Below are 20,230 nucleotides of genomic sequence, written 5' to 3'. Positions count from 1 at the left end.
AAGAGGGAGCTCTTCTTAATATTTTGACACCAAAATTATGTCGATACACCTTACCGACTGCGAGTAAAGCCACCCACGCTTTAACTTGACAGACTGTAATTAAAATTATCATTGATTTAAATTTAGAGAGTGCATCTTTGAATTTTTTTCATCGAGTACGTCTTTAAACATATATTAACGTATTGTTAATGATTTTTTTTTGTTAATGATAGAAGCACATGATTATTGATTATGTTTTCAAATGTAAAGGCATTTGCAAAATAAATAACTGTACAGTGAACAGAGAATTATTATTCTGTATCATATAATTTCGATAGACACGAAACGAATAGAATTATAAATCATCTTTTAAGGCATAACATGAGCTTTCGAAAATTAACATTAATTCAAAATTACGATTTTTTCTTTTAAGCAAAAGAACAAACAAGAACTGTTCTTAAATGTACCCGAAAATCCTTACTTTTTTTACATTTTTCAGTCTACTAAGCACAAATTTTTTTTTACATTAACGTCTTCGAGTTCATCAACATAGAACACTTTCAGCTTTCAACTGACTATTTTTTTGTTGCGCTAGCATTTTTTGTTGACTGAGGTAGTTAAGCTTCAAAGGCAGGCCTATAGTTTTCTCGCCGATAGTAGTTTTGCAGCGAGGAAGCGTGCTAGGTTGTAAGTTGGTGAGTTTATTGCGCTGACGATCGGTCTGAGTGGAATGTTTTCTTTTTGGATTTTTGGGAGCCCGTAAAGTTTTGGAGAGATGGGATTAGTAGGTATTAAGTTAGATATTGTTTGTCTGTCAAGTTTAGAGTTTTTGAGAAGAGTTTTTGTTTTACTGACTATTGTTTTTGTGGGGTCCTTTTTAAGTTTTTTGTATGTATCGTTAGTTAGAAGATCCATGATTTTGTTGTTATAGTCTTCTTTACTCATCATTAATATTGTGTTGCCTTTGTCTGCGGGTAATATTATAATATCTTTATTTTGATTGAGTTCTTTAATTGCGGTTTTTTCCTGTTTTGTTAAGTTTGAGGAGGGAACTTGAACTTGGCGTAAAATGTTGGCCGTCCTACGTCGTATGTCATTCGCTTTAAGGGTGGAAGGGCATATATTGTGGATTCTAAATTGTTGATTATTTCTTCTTTTGGGATTTTCCATGGAGCTACAGCAAAATTATGTCCTTTAGATAAGGCTGAAATCATTTCATTGTTGAGAGGGTAGTTAGAGATGTTTTTTACTGTATTTGTTAGTTGAGTTTGCTTTACTGGAAGTAATTTGTCAAATTTTGTTTTTTTTTGGGTGGAAAGGTTTTTAATCCGTTGGGATTGGTCAAACGATATGCGGTCCAATTTGGACCAAATGTCAAATCTGAGGGTATTTGATAGGAAAAGGTGAAGTTTTAATAGTTTTTTAGAGGTAGGGTGCAAAAGAAATTTGGTATGCTGTATTCTTTCTTTCACGAGAAGTAAACTTGCATTATGCAGAATCGATTTGGATTTAGATGTTCCCAAATTATTTTTCAATTGTAAGAATTTTGGGACGATTTTGTTGTCCCTGCACCGTTTCAAAAAAGCTAAGGATGTTAGTAGCTTACCTTGAGAAGTTCTGAGCTTACTAAAGGTGTTGGTTTTAGTAAAAATATTCTCCCCGTAGAGTTCCTTAATAATAGATTTTATGCTTTCACGATGATTCATTTTGATAAAAAGAGATATTTCGGGTTTCACTCGTGTAAAAAACTACGAATTGTTTGCCGACGTTTCGTGAACATTGCAGTTCACATCTTAAGGGCTGACTAAAACCAATACCTTTAGTAAGCTCAGGACTTCTGAAGGTAAGCTACTAACATCCTTAGCTTTTTTGAAATGGTGCAGGGACAACAAAATCGCCCCAAAATTCTTACAACTGAAAAATAATTTGGGAACATGTAAATCCAAATCGATTCTGCATAATGCAAGTTTACTTCTCGTGAAAGAAAGAATACAGCATACCAAATTTCTTTTGCACCATACCTCTAAAAAACTATTTAAACTTCACCTTTTCCTATCAAATACCCTCAGCCTTATCTAAAGGACATAATTTTGCTGTAACTCCATGGAAAATCCCGAAAGAAGAAATAATCAGCAATTTAGAATCCACAATATATGCCTTTCCACCCTTAAAGCGAATGACATACGACGTAGGACGGCCAACATTTTACGCCAAGTTCAAGTTCCCTCCTCAAACTTAACAAAACAGGAAAAAAACACAAATAAAGAACTCAATCAAAATAAAGATATTATAATATTACCCGCAGACAAAGGCAACACAATATTAATGATGATTAAAGAAGACTATAACAACTAAATCATGGACCTTCTAACTGAAGATACATACAAAAAACTTAAAAAGGACCCCATAAAGACAATAGTCAGTAAAACAAAAACTCTTCTCAAAAACTTTAAACTTGACAGCCAAACGATAACTAAGTTAATATCTACTAATCCCATCTCTCCAAAAGTTTACGGGCTCCCAAAAATCCACAAAGAAAACATTCCACTCAGACCGATCGTCAGCGCAATAAACTCACCAACTTACAACCTAGCACGCTTCCTCGCTGCCAAACTACTATCGGCGAGAAAACTATAGGCATCTGTCTTTGAAGCTTAACTACTCAGTCAAAAAAAAAATGCTTGTGATTATGCATTCTCTTTCGTTAAAAAAGCTTAGCTCGAGAGTTTAAGCACTCCTACGGCACGCGACTGAAGGAAATCGTACTCCGCGCTCAGTCTTTGCATTTCTTCCGCATTTGGGCACAGACCTTTTAAAATCAAAGGTGAAGGGACCGACAAAACAAATTTTATTTATCATGATTATTTTTGTATGATTATTTTGTAATAAGACTAACACATCCTTACGGGTGACTGAAAATAAATGGAGCCTATCCATTACAGTTTGCAGTTTGAATCGCTTTAATATTTGTATTAGAACTGAAGATAATATAGTTGCACATTTTTGTACTTTTAAGCAACAATTTTTATTATTTTTCAAATTTCTCAACTGCAACTGGTTCACAACGGTTCTCCTCATATTCATGAATTTTTTTGAAATTTTCCCCATCGCCCCTTGTATAAGAAATAACGCTCTAAACTTGACTGTTCTTAAATATACCCGAAAATCCGGACTTTTTTTTACATTTTTCAGTTTGCTAAGTACAACATTTTTTTTACCCCAACGATCTCCAATCTCACCTGTAATATCCAATGTCTTTATGGAGCATCTAGAAACTAAAATCTTCAACCAAGCCAAACTTAAACCAGAATTCTGGTTCCGTTACGTTGATGACACATTTGTCATCTGGCGACATGGGCGAGATGAACTAAATAAGTTTTTCGATTTTATCAATCAATTACATCCTAATATCTAGTTCACCATGGAAATAGAACAAAACTGAAAATTGCCTTTCTTGGACTTATTAGTTTACAAAAAATCTGATTACACATTAGGAGATGAAGTTTTCAGAAAAGCCACGCATACAAACAGATATCTACATGCGTCCTCCCACCATCAACTATCTCAAAAACAATCGGTCATCATTTCTCTTGTATACAGAGCTGTCTTCATAACGGATAAAGATAACTTACAAAATGAATTACCAAATGTTAAACAAATCCTAATACAGAAAGATTACACAAACAAACAACTTGATAAAGAAATAAGAAACAACACTCAAAAAAGCAAGTCAACACAACCTACGAAAGAAAAAGAGAGAAAAATGACCACCACCCTACCCTACATGCAAGGTGTCACAAAACAAATAGGAAGAATTCTCAACAAACACAACATCCAAACCATATTTAAACCACCTTCGAAAATTGGACAACTACTAAATAACCCTAAAGATAAAAAGACACCCCTCAGTGATCCAGGAGTATATCAAATCCCTTGTTCTTGTGGCAAATTCTATATTGGTGAAACCGGGAGAGCGGTGAGCCAGCGTATTAAGGAGCATGAGGGTAAAGTCAGGCTAAAACATTTCACGCAATCGACTCTAGCTGAACATCATATTGAAACAGGACATAACATTTTATTTGATGAAACAACAGTCATTGCAAAAACACACAACAAATTTACAAGAAAACATAGAGAAGCAATCGAAATCTTAAAACACCCTAATAACATCAATAAGGACAATGGATATAATACCAATCCGATTTGGCTTTTCGTTCTCCCGGATTTTTTAAAAAAGACTTGATTGGCCAATCAAGTTCGACCAGTCCCCACGGTGGGCGCTCCGGCCAATCACAGGCATCGTAGAGAGTATACCTAAGAACAATATGACCTGATACCTCAGTTTCAGGTCAGCCCTGAAGATGTGAACCGCAATGTTCACGAAACTCTTTGATTTTAGGATTCAATTTACAAAAACCAAATTTTGACTTTCGGTTCCAGTTCTGTCCTCACACTTCCCCTCGACTAACCGAAGTTTAGTTGGACTGACGTTATAACTAGAGTTTTCACCATACAAGGACTAACACTTAAACTGGATCTGATTTCCATTCGCAAAATAAATTTCTCGTATAAAGGTGGTTGTTGGACATGAAGTTTAAACAATGAATAATACAAATAATAAAATAGCCTCGGAATGAAATGAAACTTTGATTGGCAAAAGAAGCGTACCCGGTAAAGGTAAAGGTCAAGTCTCAGGGGTTGAATGAATGCTGGCTGTTTGGAATGCTGGAGGGATGAATGATCTTAAAGTAAGAGAATTACGAGGCACCAAGTTTGAATGTAAGAAGGGAAAATTTTGATTTGTGCGATTTAATTTATGTTTATAAATTCGCACAACTCTGAGGGTTTGAAACCTCGAACTCGATAGTTTCTAAATATAAACCATGAGTGCGTAAACACGCGCAGCCATCGACGCAGGACAATTTAGGTATTATAAAAATTCTAGCTACTCATCCGACGAATTCAATCCACATACGTGTGCACATACGCACCGAGCGGGTGGCTGAGAGTGTGTGCGGACCACGTAAAGACGAACCTACGTCCTAGTTCCCGGATTTGTCGGGCAAGCTCTTGAGTGCTCTGAGAAACTTTTCCCAATTACTCATGATATTTTTGTAATTATTTACGGAAAAAAGTTATGAGCGGTTTTAGATTTGTCATATCGAGTTCGTCAATTCTTCCTCAAAATTCGCAGATTATTTACGAAATTACATCAGTGTCCAATGAATTTTTCTCATATCCGAGACCCAGCTACTAGTTCGTGAATTTTTTACGTTTATATTTTTTCCATGTACTCCAAAATAGACTTAGGTCAGGAATGGAGAAGAAAGAGGACCAAAAAACGAAATAAACCCGAACCAAAATTGAGAATTTACACAGAAACCCAAACGTGCGAATAGATTGTCAAAATAGGACCAATGAACGTATAGATGAGGCCACTTGAAAGTTGCTAATAAATAACATAGATATAGAGAACGCATTGACTGTGATTCGGGATGTCATTGCTAAGAATGCGACTGGAGTGTGTAGTACTGCGGTTGTAGGAATAATGTCTGGTGACGCGTGGTGGAAAGTAAAGATAAAATAAGAACAGAAGAAGAGATGAAAATGCTAAATGACTTTGAAAGAAGCAAGAACCTTTTTTATAAATAGGCGTTGATCAATATGAAGTGAGGTAAAAGTACAGAGATAGGCTGCAAGAGAAATAACAAGGGAGAAATGCTATATGGTACATACGGGATACTAGACGCTTTGACTCTTCCAAGGAATTATTAGTAGGTGAAGCTATAGAACACGATAGGTAGAAATCCCAATTGAGAAAGTATGTCCTTTTGGAATTAGGGATATATTTAAGCACTCAAAAAATGCTTAAACTGCTAGTATAGATAGTATTAACGCTGATATGCTAAAATATATAAATGTAATATATGTATATATTGGAAGTTCAAACTGAATTTATATCAGGAAGACTATGTAAAGATCAAGTATTTAGTTTGAGACAGATCACATAAAAAATTTTAGAGTAAGGAGACTATTTTTCCACGCATTTGTTGACCTAGAAAAAGCGATTGACAAGGTGCATAGATGTCAACTTCGGGAAGTCCTGAGAGAGTACGGAGTCAGTGGATGGCTCCTATAAATAATAAAAATACACCGAAAAAACTGGGAATTCACAAAAGTTGCGGCTCAAATAAAAGTTGGTATAGTTTTGAACTAGAGTTCCAATAGATTCCTGTAGAGAGCCAAAAGTATTCCTTTAGAGCACACTTGAAAATTTTAATTGCGTTAGTATTTTTTACTTTAATTATCTTCATTAAATTATATCCATCCGAGTTTGATAATATGGGTGCTTTAAGGTAAAATTCACGTTATTAATAAAGAAGATGTCGAAGTAGGCAAAGCGAAAAATAGGTTCTGTGTAAATATGGTAGGTTCAATTACAATTGGGATCCTTTAGAATCCCAACTGAGATAGAATTTAGAGCTTATTTATCATTTTGGGTGCCTTTTCAGCAAGTGAGGTTCATTTTTGTTGCAGCTCATTTGGAGCCAAAAAATGGTTCTAATGGAAACCCTCGTTTTTTCTGTAAATGTATGCTGGTTTCAAAACGAGTGTAGCGGTTTATGGGAAACTGAGTGACTGGTTCGATATTATGCATGTTATATATTCATGGATATTTATTATACTCATGGACAAGTGTCTAAGAATGTCCCTCTTCGATGAAGAAGGTGTGGGTATCGAGACAGTTGATTGCGTGGGTTAGCGTTCGCTTCAAAATTTAAATTAATGTGGATATAATAAAAATTATGGTGTTTTAAGGAATGGGTGAGAAAACCATATGCATCATTGTCTTAAATGATGAGAGAAAATATAAGAAGTTTCTAAGTACGTTTATTTTTGTAGCCTATTTACTAGTCACGGAAAGATAGATAGGGAGTTAGATCGGCGTATAAAAGAGAGGCAGAAGGTTGTAGGTAGAGCAGGGTCCATTATCAGAATTATAAATATCTTAAGTAAAGCTAAAAGGGCAATGCATAATTCTTTATTTATAAAGACTGTATTGCACGGTAGCGAGACCTAGATCTATCAAGAAAGGGATACGAGTAAATTCGGGTTTGTTTGAGCCGTTAAGAAAGCTGTTGATCACAGATAACTTTTACGCGCGTATTTTGAAATGGCATAATAACTGAAAATATTTCACTAGATAATAAAAAAGGGAAATCAAATCAAATTTTGAAAAAAATTTGCAACGATGATTTAAAGTGTCGTGATAGTTTTTGTAGTAAATAGGTTTTGATTTTTGCAGGATAGTGAGAAACATGCGCAAGATAACCTCACTTTTCATTTTGTTCGGATGGTTGTAATGTGTCAAGTTGACAGTTGTGTATTGCTCGATTAAGAATGGGCTATTTAAAAAATATAATTTATAGACAAGTACAATTGTACGAAAAGAAATGTTTACTGCATTGGTCCAATTAAAAGATCAATTGCGAGTTGCGACGTAGAGATGCTTCATTATGAAAATGTACAAAAAAATCTATAATAAAACCGGTAAGTTTAGTTTTCAGGTTTTGGAGCTATTCTTGCTATGTTAGCTATGTTTATTTCAGATTAAACCACTACGATGAAAATCGTAATTATGGAAGCTGTAACTTCATTTCGGATAATGCAGTCGACAGAAGAATCCTGTTTTCTTATAGAAAGCCTAAGCTTTCTCATTGGTTTTTTGTCCAATTTGATACTGCATTTAGCTATTTTCAAATGTTACTGTTAATTTCGTTTTGTAATTCAATAAACCCGGGATTCGTCTATCATTTGTATTATACGAAATGAAGGAACTTCAAAAATTATTATTTTCGTCGTAGTAGTTTAATCTAAATTAAAACAAAATTCTTTATTCAGCACAGCGGTATAGCCAGGTGGGGGAGCTTGGGGAGCTCAAGCTCCCCCTCCTCGAAAATAATAATTTTTATTATTCTATTCCCTTTTCTCACACTCTTTTCTTAAACATAAACCCGAAGCCCCTCCGAAAAAATCGAAGCCCCTCCAGAAAAAAAATCTTGGCTACGCAGCTAATTCAGCACACATAATGTAATTATTCTTCATACAATGTATTTATGAAGAGTGGAAAAATAGCTCCAGAACCAACAAAAAAAAGATATCGGTTTTACTGTACATCCTTTTTTCTCAATTTTTATAATGAAGCTTCTCTACGTCGCAATTCACGATTCATCTTTTAACTGAACGACTGCAGTAAACATTTCGTATCGCAAAATCGTTCTGGTTCATAACTTATATTATTTAAATAGCCTATTGTTAATCGAGCAACATCTAACTATTATCTTGGCTTATGGCAAACATTCGACCAAAACAGAAAGTGGAGTTATGTTACCCGCATGTTGCTCAAACACCTGGAAAAATCGAAATCTATTTGACAAAGAAACTTCGTCGACACTTTAAAAATATCGTCGAGAATTTTTGTAAATACTTCATGTGACTTCCTTTTTGATTGTCTAATTAGGCATTTTTAGTTATGTCATTTCAAAATATGCGAGCAAAAGGGATGCGTGGCCCACAGCGCTGTCAACGGCTGAAGAAAACCCCATTAACGTGGTTAACTTGAAATTCCTGCGCACTAGTTGACAATGTGAAAGAAATCTTTGGGATGGTTTAGGCATGTTGAGATGACAAATGAACGGGTAACGAAACAATCGTATCAAGTTAAAGTAAATGGCAGTGTCCCAGGGGCAGACCACCGAAAGAATGGTTAGAATGAGCAAATCAGAGCCTAATTAGAAGAGACATAAGGAGTTATAGAAACACAAGAACTTACATGAAAAAATGTATGGATTTAAAGGAAGCTAAAGAGTGCTGTCAGGACAGAAAATTGTGGCGACAAATAGTTTATAAGAAATGCATCATTAAGAGTACCAGAAGAGTTAATGCTGTCCGAAACAAAAGATCTTGGATACTAATGGGCCAGAGTGGAGAGCTTCACATGATTACTTTGTGAGGCTCTCCACTTGAGGTGATTGCTAGAGAGATTGATCAGTAATCTGGGTTGGAACAGTGCGCAATGGTATGATAATAATTTTAAAAAGTAATTCATTTTGAGTTCGTTGAGGGATATTTTTTTCTGTGAGATGTTTTTACTACATTTATATTCTAATACGAAAATATTACTTGCTCGAATTCTATACTGAAAAACGTTTAGATCCTTCACTAAGGCCTCGCTTGGTCACAGTATGTGAGCATAGCTTGTGGCAATAATTTCTCCAGGCGAATGTGAAAAATACCAGTAAATGCGGGCCCCACACACACGTATTTGTCGTGTGTGGGCCTCGCGGGCCCCAACTTTGCAAGAGCCGCCTTATCTCACCTCATTACTTTACATTAACCGCGGCAAAATCTTAAAATATTACCATGCCGCAATTCCGTAATTCCAGTGAAACGATGCTTAATTCGGTCGTTAATTCGACTGCTGTAATACGAAGCGCGAAACGAGTCCTTGTATCGAAGACTCACGCATGCATTTTCACTCGAAGGCTGTCCCTGCATTAAAGAAATAAATTACAATTCCTACATGACTTCCAGATTGCGATATTTACATTAAATTCTAAAATAATCATTGTAAACCCACTCATGTCAGAGATTTTTTAAGTATACCTGGTATTTATACTAATCGAAGTCGTTTACATCTATCGAGAATATTTCACGCGAATAATGATGAAAATCCATATATTATGGGTAATTAATAGTCATGGATTGGTTAAATCATTACTTATTCGATGGAGAATATTTTTGTGAAATATTAATTATGATTTCTTAGTTCTTAAGAAATTGCATTTATTTAGTTAAGTATATGCTGATAAATATAGTTTAGCAGCACTAAAAAATTAGTAGGATTTTAATTTTTAAACACTATTTACTGCGTCTGTAAAACTTTTGTTTTAATTAAAATTTAATAGAAAAATGTTTGTGTTTCTTACGATTTTTTATTTAATTTTTTTAATCCAAGAATTTTTATTATCGGAGTTAATTTGTACACACTTACGAATAGGTATCAGGGACGTGCAAGAAACAAAGACTTAATTTTAATTACTTCCACAAAATTGGTCTTTTTGGTTAAAATATTCAACTGTTTGGTTAAAAATTAAACTATTTATTTAAAAATTTGTCTTTATCAGTTAAAAATTAAATTAATTGGTTAAAAAGTAATCTTTCTTTTGGTGGAAAATTCAACTATTTTTCTAAAATTCGTTGTTTTGGATAAAAAATTTGTCTTTTGAAATTGAAAATTCATCTTTTATGGTAAAAAAAGTCATCCTTTTATAGTTTAAATTCATCACTCTTGATGAATTCATCAATCACCATTCATTTTTGCTGAAAATTCAATTGTACTTAAAAAAATGTGTCCGTTTGTGTCAAAAATTAACTGTTCGGTTGTCAATGCAACTGATTTAAGTTGAAGTTGAATCTTATTTTATTTAAAATTTCACTTTTCGGTTAAAAATTGAACTTTTTGTTTATGAATTCAATTATTTTATTAAAAAGTCAACTATTTTCTTAATCATTCGACTTTTAACTTGAAAATTCATCTCTCAGTTGAAATTTCAACTATTTTGTGGAAAATGCTGTATACTTGGACTTGAAATATTAGGACTATAAAGTTTTTTATATTGAATTCAATATGTTACCTATATATTTATTTTATTTGAAGGAATTTATTGCTATATAATGCTCTTTTTTTGTCAAAAACTATATTTTGAAAGCTTTTTCGTAAGATTAATTTTGTTTTGAAGCCATAATATATTTGTCTCGCGCTTTCGCTCGTTAATGTATTTACCTCGCGCTTCGCGCTTGATATTGTATTTACTTCGCGCTACGCGCTCGATCTTTCTGCACAAACTTTTTAAAACTAAAGGTGGAATTATCAACATAAATACATACAGGGCGTCTCAAAACGTGGACATTTGACAAAAACTGGGAGGAGGGGGTTGGTTGTTAAATATTACAAATATCTGATACCTTCCCTGACGAGAATGTAAAAATTATTTATTTGTCACGAATAATTTTTTCAATGTTTCTGTTTTTAGTTTAAATCATAAAAAACAGCATCAAAAACATGAAAAGTTAAATTTTTTGAAACCCCACACACGAGACGAAAAAGAATTTCAAAGACAAAAGTTGTGATAAGAATGCCCTACGCAGCAGGCAGATATTTTTTCTACTGTTAATGACGCTTTTCATGATTAAAGCCAAAAAAACGCATCCTATCAAAAAGTGGTTAATAACAAATTTGTAGATCTTTTATAAATGCACAATTTTTGTGTATATATTTTTTACCGTATTTTACACAGTTTGGCCGAAAAATGTAATTTTTGGATTTTTCATTATTTTGTATTTTGTAAATGCTATAACTCTGGTAATTTTTAATTTTTTGAAAAAAGTCATAAGGATAAATTGTTCAACTTGTTGAGTACCATGAATAACCGTACAGAGAATTTTTTAATTATGAAAAAAGTGGTCTCAAAAATGTTCAAAATGTGCCCACTTTTTGAACTTGCATCCGAAATGGCTGGCTAACGAATTTGACCTTTAGTTTAGGACACTAAACGAGTGTACCAAAGGGCAATCTGATAGATTAATTTGTTCAAAAGTTATCGTGTTTACAGACAGACATACATGATCTATTTGAAGCTTTCACTCCTGGGTTTTAAACTATATTATTTTATTTGTAATATCAAAAGCGCTTGTGTGTACAGAAGAAACAGAATAACTTGCACCACGAAAGCGATATGAATTTTCTTGTAATAATAAAGGACCAGTAGTTCAACAAAATTAACATAAATTTCGCATGCTCTCACCCTGATCAAAAACATATCATCAAAAAACATGATTGCCTGCAACATTTCGTACCCCTAGTTTCCCCTGTGAACGGCTGATCCTAAATGTTGCAGCTCAACCAAATATGGTGTATATACCGTTAAATCATTTTCCTTTCGGGATAGGCGTTACTCACTCGGCGAGAAAGGGAGTAATGTGTGGGAGGAGGTATGCATTTTTTTTAGATTAATCTAGAATTATCGTGTTATTGATTTAAGTAACACGTTCGTTCCGCAACACTGCTCCGACCCAGGTTACTGATCAATTTCTCTAGCAATCTCCCCCAGTGAAGAGGCTCACAAAGTCGTCATGTGAGGTTCCCCACTCGGGCCTATTAGTATCCAAGGTCTTCTGTTTCGGGCGTCATTTACTCTACTGACACTTTTTTTTATTAACTATTTGTCGCAACACTTTTCGGCCTTAGCATATTTCTTAAGCTTTCTTCATGTGCATGCATTTTTTCATGCAAGCCCTCGTGTTTCTGTGGCTTCTTATGTCACTTCTAATTAGGGTCTCATTCACACATTCTAATTATTCTTTCTGCGGTCTGTCTCTGGACACACTGTCATTTATATTACTTTGATACACTTGTTTCCTTATTCTTTCATTTTTCGTTCTCCCAACACGCCCAAACCATCTCAAAGAATTTCTTTCCCATGTATCTACTAGCGCCTCTTCTGCACCACATTCTTTGAGGATTATCTCGTTACTCACTTTATCCATCAGAGTTTTCCTGCATATTATGCTCAGTAATTTCATGTTCATCGCGTTAATTTTACTCTTATGCTTTTCTTAATAGGTCCATGTCTCGCTACCGTAGAGTATGTCAGTACAAACATGGAATTACAGTGAAACTCTTCTACAGCGCCGATTTTGGGGCTGGCGATGAGTGGGGACTAACTTATTATAGCCCGCTCCGCTTTTGTTTGTTCACGTCTGAGTACTCGCCTGAGTGGCAACCGTAAATACCCCGCAACCCGCGCAGCTCCTGCCTTACACCTACCTACGGTGCAGCGTCAATTTTCGCAAGGTCTATTGAAGAGTTTCATTGCATTCGATATTTTATTGTATTGCCATGTTAGCTTTAGTTGATATTTTTTTACTTCTGATAATTAACACTGCTCTACCAATAACCTTTTTACCCTCGTTTATACGCCTATCTAACTCCCCATCTGTCTTTCCGCCACTAGTAAATAGGCTATCAACATATACGTACTTACCAACCTGTTCTATAATCTCATCATTTAAGACAATATTGCATATGGTTTTCTCACACTGTCGTTGGAACGTCATCATTTTGATTTTACTTGCGTTAATTTGTGTGCCTTCAAAAATTTGGGGTTCAAAAGATTTAAAAATACATGAGATGTTGGTGCCATCTGAAGCAAGGGCTTTTCAGCAAGGGTAAATCTAAAGGAAGTTTAATTATGCGCTCTTTCGTTGGTTATTAGTAGAATATAACCAAAAAATCTTTTTCAAGTAATATTGCAGTTTTTATTGTGCAGCAAGAGACATTAAAAATAGTTAAGAAATTCAAATACAAAATTCCAGCGATAATAGCTTTATAAATATTGACCTGCAATGAAGCGGAGATAGAATTTGTGAATCGTTAGATAAATGAACTCAATGTGACTGCATTGAATGTGAAAGCTCGGTGACTTTGTTTACCAAGTGAGGCTTTGTAATCAGTTCGCATGAGGCACGTATTCAAGCCAGTTTGCTTTTAAAGCGAGCATTACGAATCAATATAACAAGGACGAGCAGGCTGTAGGTGATGCGACGTTTAATTTGCGACGAGATCGTGGACGGATAACGATAAATAAAACATCGCGGACGATCGCGTGGATCAGTCGCGGTGCCAACCTACCAGCTGTCACGGTCCCCAGTCCAGAAAACGGAATAAGAACCGTTGGAGGAATGAGGACGAGGGATGGATAACGAGTCGTTGACGGGCCAATTAGATCCTAAATGCCGTAATAATTTCCTTTAGCAAATGCCGAGTGATGTTGTAAAGCCAAGAGAAACCGAGAATGATATAGGTATTCAACTCATATTTGGTTGAAGGGGTGGTTCTCTAATGGGAGAAACCAACCTCTAATTTTCCGACGAATCGATAGACCTTGCTTACCTCTCTTTACGAGATATGATCGTTATACTATTCGTCTGGTTAAAATAGAAGCTTGCGCAAAATTCTGTTAGTTATGCTTGTTTGTCGTTTGCCAATATCCTTGTTAAATCTAATTGATGGATTCAGTCTATTCTCCAAGAACAAATTTAGTCTCGGTACCATTTAAGGAAAATTGCTGCTTGTAAAGTTTGCTAAGAACTAATTTTTTTTTAAGCATATAGAAATAATGTATGATTCCTTTTGTTTATTTTTGAAAATGTAAATCGTTTTTTAAGATGACGTATAGTATCATTATAAAGGGTTTAAAAGTTTTTCAGACGCTACTAAATGTATGAAGAAAAACATTATTACCCTAGCTAGAAGATATCAGATTTCTCTAATGATTCCTTCTTCCTCGTCTTATCATCTTCCTACTCCCTTTCTCTGCACCCTACTTTGCTCTCAATAATCACCTCTTTCTCAGTCTTATTACCATTTTTCGCCTCTTACTCTCCCCTTTTGTTCCCTTATCCCTTTTCTTTTAACTTATCACCTCTCAAGTTAAGCTATGTCCTCTCCCGCTCCCTGGTTACCCTTTACTCATCACCTCGGTCCTGCCTCTTATTTTTTACTCCCCTATATTTCCCCATCCATCATCCATCTTTCTACTATTTTTCTCCCTCACTCCGTAGGCCTATAATTACTTCCTTCCTATCGAAACCATACCATTCTCCTTTTACGATCATGTTAAATACCCCTCCTGACTCGTACCATACCCAACTTCCACTACTTCCCCAGTCTTCATGTCCTATTTCTTCCCCCTACCTATTTTATCGGATACCCTGTTCCCATCCTTTTCCCCCTATTTTCACCCCTCTTGATTTTGCTTTCTCGCATTGCGAGATTATTGCTTTCTCAATATTTATCCCTTTTCCCCAGCCATCTTATTTTATCCTCTGCCTTATTCTTTATACCTTATCCATCTTGCTTTTTCCTTGTGTCCCTGTTTCCTCATCTATTATCTTCCTTTCTACCATCTAATCGCTAAAAATCTTACATTGCTAGGCGGGAAATCTTAAGAGAGCTCTTGGAGGCATTCTTGGAAATCTCTCAGCAATCTAGCATTCGTGAGAAATCTTAGAAATGTTCGGCCTAATTGTGGATAGATGTGCGGTAGTATAGAGCATTGTGACATACGCTCTTATGCGTGGAACGTAGGGATGAATTAATTCGAAAGCCGCCGAATTTATCCGAGTCTGTAGAATTGCACGTGTGTTCTTACGAGCAAGGCTTGGAAATTTTGGAACTCCCGGCAACCTCAAAGAAATTGTGTTAGTAGCCTTTCGGCTCTCCCTTCCATCTACCATGTTACCATACCTCTTCTTCCTTTATTCATATCATATCTTATACTTGCTACTCCCTCGATTTTTAAATAAAATTCATCCTTTCCAATTCATTTTATCGTTTTTACTCACATATTTTTCCCCTCCAACTTCTCCTTGCCGCTCTCATCCTATCTGTTTTCCAGCTGTTTTATCTATTCCCTTCCTCTCGCCACCCCATACCTATTTCTCCTCTGCTCTTTTCATCTCTTCTCCCTCTAACAACTCTTCCCTTCCTTTCTATAACACATTTAATGTTATCATATCTGTACGGCCCCTCCCCACCACCCACCTTATCTTTTCCCACCACCCGCTCTCGAACAAGAAATTCAATCTAACTACGAAATAGAAATTCTGAAACATGTCTTAAATAAATAAGCGAATTAAAATAAGTCTTCTTTGAGTTAACAGAAGCATACGGATTTGAAAGAATCAAAAGGAATTTACAGGAATTGGAAGTAATGGTAAATTGGAAATCATGAGGAATAAAGTGGACATGAAAGATAAAATGGCTAAAAATCATAAAATTAAGAAACACTTACTCTTTTGAATTGCTTTATTTTCCAAGGAACAGTACAGCTCAAAAAATAAATTGCAAACCCACCTCCGGTGTAACATTGTGCATATATTTTTCATTATGAATCTCAATGGATGGAATATTAAAAGCATCATTTGTAACGCGAATGACCGGCAAATGTGGTTGCATACCGGACGGGAACGATTTTATGCTTGAAGCTCGTTCGAGTTTCTGAAATGGCTGGAAGTGAATCCTCCCGATGCCAGCATTCGAATTCGATGGCATGTCGCCGTTTCACACCCTAAGTGGCGCGTTGTCTCTGTTCCTTCACAAATACAGATTCGACCTTTCCGCACCGACAATCACACACGGCACTAACACCCAGAGGAGGAAGCTGAATAAAAGATGAGATTCACACCGAGTCTTGTTCGCGGCCCTCTTTTCGTTTTTCTGTCGCATTCTGTTTCTGCGGCTCTATTCCATGCCAAACGGCTTCCTTTTCGTCTCAACACTTCCTTTGGCTAATAAAGTGGCTTTGGAGTTGGAAAAGAAGTTCTTTAACATTGAGAAACAATTTTTTATGAGAAAAAAGCTTACTTAACTTTAGTCTCATAGAAATTATTTTGTTACTCTGTTGTGTTTTTCAACACATAGATTTACTTGTGCCTCCTTTCACATAATCAAACCTTTTTTTAAATAGTAATATTTTATTTAAATCTTTACTAATTTAAGGCCGATATTTGAGTAAGAAACCTGACATTAATTATTATAAAATTAATTAAATTGGAATATTTATTCTACATATATTTAAATCCCCTTTTTTCTGTAAAATAAACCTAAAATATTCAATGTGTTCGCTAGGTGACAAAAAAAAAAACTCAAAGAATTTAAAGCATCTTTCAACTGTCAGAAAACTGCAAGTGAAAATAAAATTATACCCGATGACCATTTGATTTTATTCAATAATTCATACAAGATGTCAATTTTGATATAATAATGTTTTTTCAGTTACAGATTGAGAAGCCTTTTGCAGACATTGGTGCCTTTTGTCTTTGATTGAATTTTACGTCTATAACAAAGGTAATGTGAACTGAAATTGGATAGATTAGGGCAAGGCCGACCGCCGGGGTAAAAGCGACTTTGCAAATAAAATTACTATTCTTTAATCATTTTAATTCTTATTTGGATAAAATTATGTATTTTATTAGAGAAACTTGATCTAAAATCTTCAAAAATTACGATATAAAAGAAAAATGATGCAGAAAATAGTTTTCAAAACCAAAGAGTGGAAGATTCTCTGTTGTAAGTTTTACGTTCTCAACATTAATTAAAATACATATAGCGTGAACATATTAACATATTATTTTCGGGTAAATAAAAATTTATTCTGCTATATAATTATGAAAATTAAACTGAATTTAAGACCAAATTTATTATATTTAGACAATAATTGAGGCTTCGTCATTGGGGCAAGGGCAACCAAGAAAATAATTGGAAAATGTTTGGATGGTAGCTCTACTGTAAATTCGGTCGATAATACAATCAAATTCTAATTTCAAAATAAAATGTGTTCAAAGCACACAGCCGAATCATTCGAATTCTCAATGCGGACGAAGTGCAACTTTTTAGAAATAATTTAATTTTTTTTTTAATATAATAATTATTGTGCATGGAAATTTTATATAAAATAATGCGGTACTAGAAATAAAGAAGAAATTAATCAATTTCACGCCTTATTAACTTTTTATAGAATAATTAATGTGAACCCGTCGATCTTATCCCTGTGTGCCCTATCTATTTTCTTAGAATGACATCTTCTGTGGGACAAACTAATCCTTATATAATGAGCTATATTGATATAATTTTATTACTGCATACAGTTTAGCAAATGTTGTCTTTTATTGTACCGGATGTGAAATTATTATTCATTATCTCTGAAATTCAAGACAGGGGGTTGAATAGGAAAATTTTTCGTAGACCGTAATATGAAAAAAATCACTGAGTCAATAAATTCTATGACAATGAAATGCATTTTCAATAAAGCAATCGATTGAGATTAAATTAGAGATATACAAATATGCAATTTACCCCAAAGCCACTTATTATGGACAATCATTTCTATAATATATTTTCTTTAAATTGTATGTTTATTATAAAATACAAATTATGGCAAAAGTATCGATTTACGAAAAAGAAAAAATTATTTTGAAAATAGGTACATAAAAAAGGCATCATTCTTCTTTTAAATTTTAAGGATATAAAATATGGATAAGGAATAAAGCGTAAAGAAATAAAGTTAATTTTCGTAGCATGACAGGATTTTCAATTAGCATTATTGCATATTATAAAAATAAATTTGATGTCTCATTTCACTCTAAATGAACTGCCTGTCGGTTTGGAATTCTCTCTACATTTTGATCAGTGGTAACTTCCTGAAATCCTATGTTATTTCTCACTGTTTTATCAGTAGAAAGTTATTAAAAGATCACTGAAACTTTAGTAATTTTTCTATTTCTATCTTCAAATAAAATTTAATATAATAAACATTTTACAGCGTTGAAAGAAAACAGACTAAAAATTCGAAGACATCTCGTCTGTTGGAAAATTAAAATCAAATGAATATAGCCGTATTTACAAAAAAGTTTATCACTTCAAGTCTCACTTATTTTCTACTTTTGCTTTGAATAATAACTTTTTTATAAAATTATCTTAGTTAAGTACTTGCATTGAAGCACAATTTTACAGAGTTTTAAAATATTAGAAGACTTCATTTAGTAATCATAAATAAAAAAGTATGCAAAATCTCTTGGCACACACCTGTCCAAAATTAAAATTTAAAATGAGAAAATGTATAATATGAACACCATTTTTTAAACATTTCAAGTTCATAGATATTACTTATTTTGTGCTGAAAAAGACAAAAATAAAGAATAGAGTTCAGTATTATTTTTAGATTATGGGTTTTAAAAATCGCTTCACAGTCTGCACCAAAAATCAAGTAAATCGTAAAAATAGTCATTATATAAATATTTTTATCTTTTCTGCATATATTTTTAAAAGATATTTGCAATTTTATGTTTCATTATAATCGACTATCCTTAGTTTTATATTTTCATACGTCATTGGGTTATCCTTAATTAACAAAAATATTCATATGGTATGCATTTTTTTTAATTAGGGGCGTTGGAAAGTATTAGTTGTATTATATTTTATTTAAATTGTAAGAAATCATTGAAATTTGCACTATTTTTGCAATATCTTCTTAAAAAATTGACCTCATGTTAGTACTGCTGGTTTATTTAAAAAATATAAACGTTGTAGAATTAAAAGTATGCAATATAATACTTCTAGAGAAGGTACTATAATTTAATGAACAAAAATTATTTCAGACATGCTCAACACTAAATAAATGTTTTATTACACAGCCACACAAAAAAGTGTGCGGATCTGGTAACAAGACACACGTATTCCTATGGATTTTGGGGCGCTGAATTCAAATTTGGTATCAAAAGTCACCCATCACGTCGTGGTTGAGCCATAACCTCAAAAAATGACGAAAAATCATGCACTGAGGCAAATAAATTTCAAAATAATGCCAGTGATGCAAATTTTTACTTCAAAAAAATGTCGACAACTGTGAAGGATCAACCCTTGTCTGATATTAACTTATTTAACATAACTTTACCCAACAGAACCTGACCTCACCTATCATGAATTAACAGAAATTTATTGAACTACACGTAAAGCTCTGGAAGCATATTTTCCCAGTAGCAAATGTGTGCTACATCGAATGGGTCAACTCGAGCCTAATCTAGAAATAAATCTAACCTAGCCTAACCTAACCTAACCTCACGAAACACAATTAAACTGATAGTGTTGTCCCGTTGTGTTTGCGGTACCGTGTGAAACAGCTTGGGCTTAACCTGCAAAGAGGTTTAACCTATCCTAACCTAACAAAACCTGACCTAACCTAACCTAGCCGAATTAAATTCAACCACAAGTGTAGCTATGTAAGCGTACGGTTTTCAGTCTTGAATGTGTGTGCTATATTTAATAGGTTAACTCGATCTTAACCTACCGTCACCACGTGGAGGTGCCCTGGTTACAGACACAGGCGAATAATGCTAGCAACAAGCGGTTACGAAACTCCAGATATTTACTGCTATTAATGTCAAAATATGAAAGTACGCAAGAACAAGGTTGTCAGCGTAATCGGTTAGGTTAGGTCAGGTTTTGTTAGGTTAGGATAGGTTACATCTCTATGTAGGTTAAGCCGAAGCTGAATGAAACGGTACCGCAAACACAACGGGACAACACAATCAGTTTAATTGTGTTTCGTGAGGTTAGGTTAGGCTAGGT

At 34.3% G+C, this 20,230-nt stretch overlaps 1 protein-coding gene across 2 annotated transcripts in view; it reads left to right on the top strand.

Moving 5' to 3' along the window:
• The window catches only part of LOC117170095 (PDZ domain-containing protein 2-like), a 209,531-nt gene that overhangs the window by 89,331 nt on the left and 99,970 nt on the right, over positions 1 to 20,230 (top strand). Inside the window, exon 2 of one of the 2 annotated variants that reach the window (XM_033356618.1) lies at positions 16,880 to 16,951. The exons of the other annotated variant lie outside the window; for it this stretch is intronic. The gene's annotated coding sequence lies outside the window, so the exon portion shown is untranslated. The remainder of the gene's footprint in view (positions 1 to 16,879; positions 16,952 to 20,230) is intronic. 2 annotated transcript variants of the gene reach the window in all.

Source organism: Belonocnema kinseyi, chromosome 3, assembly GCF_010883055.1.
Source record: "Belonocnema kinseyi isolate 2016_QV_RU_SX_M_011 chromosome 3, B_treatae_v1, whole genome shotgun sequence".
Taxonomy (NCBI): domain Eukaryota; kingdom Metazoa; phylum Arthropoda; class Insecta; order Hymenoptera; family Cynipidae; genus Belonocnema; species Belonocnema kinseyi.
Note: the sequence above shows the minus strand (reverse complement) of the source record. Positions and strands in the feature narration are given on the sequence as shown.